This window comes from Lactuca sativa, chromosome 2 (genome assembly GCF_002870075.4).
Source record: "Lactuca sativa cultivar Salinas chromosome 2, Lsat_Salinas_v11, whole genome shotgun sequence".
Lineage (NCBI taxonomy): Eukaryota > Viridiplantae > Streptophyta > Magnoliopsida > Asterales > Asteraceae > Lactuca > Lactuca sativa.
In genome coordinates, this window is record NC_056624.2 from 149,260,252 (window position 1) to 149,263,068 (window position 2,817).

Here is a 2,817-nt window from a genome sequence, read left to right on the forward strand (position 1 = left end):
AACTTTTGATAGAATGAATATAGCATCAAATTTATGCTAGCCTCAGAATCAGCTAAAGCATAAGTCTGCAAATTGTTTCCAAACTCACATGGAAGAGTGAGGCGTGCAGGATCTCCCATCTTCTAAAGTATCTCTCCCAATACAGCTTTTGAGCTTTGTTCACTAAGAATAACTTTGGAGTTCTTCTTTAACTGCTGACGAGTGTTCATAAGGTCTTGAAGGAACTTAGCATACTTTGGAATTTTAGATAGCGACTCAATAAAAGGAGTATTATTAGGAATACCCTTCACTTGCTTGATAAACTCCAAATGTTCCCATTCTAATGGTCTGAGATTAGCTCGAGACGGGAATGGTAAAGGCGGTTGATAGACCGACACAGTTACATAATTTTTATATTCAAACTGAGCCCACGACGTGAGCATATTGGGCTTACGTCGTGAGTTTGGCACTTCAGCAATATCTTCGATTTCAATCTTCAACTTCTTTGGCTTTGGTTCGGATGGCTTTGGCTCCTCCTCTAGTGCTTCTAAGAACTCAGAGATGGCCTCTTCTACAATATCAATCATCATTACTTGGGAATGAGTATTCTTTTCGGGAAATTGGGGGGATAATCTCTCATTCACCAAAGTAGTAAGTTGACCAAGTTGAGCTTTAAGTTTGTAGATGGAGGCTTGCTAATTCCTTAATGATGTTTGCTGGACAATCATCATTGTTTGCTGATTTTTCATCATGGTTTGATGCTCATTTATCATTATTCTTTGATGCTTTAATGTTGCATCTATATCATCATGTCCTTTCTCTGAAGCTTCCATGAAACGAACTAACATGGTCTCCAGATCAGCTTTCTTCTCAGCTGGGGGTTGCTCCTTTTAGTAGAAGCCCCTGCCAGTCTGTCTGTATTTTTCCTCCTTCTGCTTCTTGTACTCGTTGTATGGCAGCCATTCCTTCTTTGGCTTTCTCCAATATTCATCATACTTGTCTCCAGTCGAGTAGCATACTTAAGCCTTCTTGTTCCCATACTCATCCAAGTTGCAATCATTAGTTAAGTGTGGACCATTACACCTTTCACATCCAACTCTTATTGCATGAATTGATTGGTCCATTTGGGTCAATCTTCAGTCCATATTATTCAACATCGCCATTATAGCAGCCATCTCTTCAGAATGTGCACCCCCACTGCCTTTTGTTCAATCTTGTCTTGGGTTGTGGTACTCACGAGAGTTTTTTGCGAATTCTTCAACTAACTCCTTGACCTCTCTTGGATTTTTCTTTGTCAGTGGCCCTTGAGAATCAAGGAGTTGCCTTGTCATAACATTGACCCCATCATAGAAAATAGACATCTCTTGTTGAACATTAAGATCATGTTGAGGACAATTCATTAACAATCCTTTGTAACACTCCCATGCCTCGTATAGTGACTCCCCCGGTTGTTGCTCAAAGTTGGCTATTGCATTCTTGAGTTTAGCTATCTTTGATGGTGGGCAAAATTGGTCCAAAAATTGTTTGCACATCTGAGCCCAAGTAGTGATTGTACCAGGTGGAAGTGCTTTTAACCAATCTTTAGCAGCTACCTTAAAAGTAACGGGAAGCATCCTTAGCAAGATGATATCTCTATTAACATTCGGGACATTGAAATAATTTGCAATGTCATTGACCTCATCTAGATGCCTAAAAGCATCCTCATGATTGTCACACCCCAAAACCATAGAGCGGCGGAAACGTTATGGTGCGGAGGACATCATGTACAGTATCACAACAATGAATAGCAGTAAACAAACAACAACATCATCCATAGCATTAATAATATAATTTTAATACAAGTGTGTTCTGACATGTTTAATAGACACTAAAGTATAAATCAAAATGAAAGACGAGTCTTGAACGAGCTCCATCTTCTCTAAATCTTGCATCGGTACCTGTCTACTGTTGACCTGAGGATACAAGTTATTTTGAAAGAGAGTATCAGCTTTAAAGCTGGTGAGATCATAAGTATTTTAGTGTCTGAATTCGTAAGAATGTATTTGTAAGTATGTGAAGTGTAAGTATGTAAAAGTTTTGAACCTCCTAGAAAACCCTATGTTTCCTACTAAAATTAGCCTTCTACTAAGGCATCTAGTATCTATGTGTGTCTCTTGTAAGAGTGTGTATTTTCCCAAATCCGACTACCATTAACCAAAAACATAGTTTTTACATTACCGTGCATCGTGTGAATGTTCACGAAGTGAATGTAATGGGAAAAATATTATAGTACTGTAGTATTGTAATACGTGACTACTGTTGTACTAACTACCTTAAACCAATTGTAATTTAAAGTACCATGTGATCGGCCTGTATCCTGCTACCGACTCTAGTAAAACGACGATGTAAGACGCCGTAAGAAATGACATTTGGCACCCGTAGTCTTGTAAGTCCCACTGTAGCGAGCAACAAGGTGTAGGATAGTCAATCCAGTATAGATCTATACGCAAACTCATACCCTCCCCAATTAAGGAGATTTTGGATACAAAAACGGTCATGGCAGGTAGTGCCATGCCCCGTTTAGTGGCTCACATAAATGTAATAATGTATATGTAATGAATGTGCTAGCTGTATTGTATGGTCTCCCTTTGTCTAGCCTGTATGTATTGTAATGTTCTGCATGTACTAGCTGTATTGTGTGTTCTCTCTCTATCGAGCAAATATTGAAATGTACTGTGTGTACTAGCTATATTGTGTGTTCTCTCTATCTAGCAAGTATTGAAATGTAATGTGTGTACTAGCTGTATTGTGTGTTCTCTCTATCTAGCAAGTATTGAAATGTACTGAACTAACTCATTG

At 38.7% G+C, this 2,817-nt stretch overlaps 1 non-coding gene across 1 annotated transcript; it reads left to right on the top strand.

The window, feature by feature from the left end:
* The first annotated feature begins 1,356 nt into the window (after nucleotides 1-1,356).
* Nucleotides 1,357-1,463, top strand: LOC128132545 (small nucleolar RNA R71). The gene has a single exon (XR_008230589.1). It is a non-coding gene; the product is annotated as a small nucleolar RNA R71 (small nucleolar RNA).
* The last annotated feature ends 1,354 nt before the right edge of the window (nucleotides 1,464-2,817 follow it).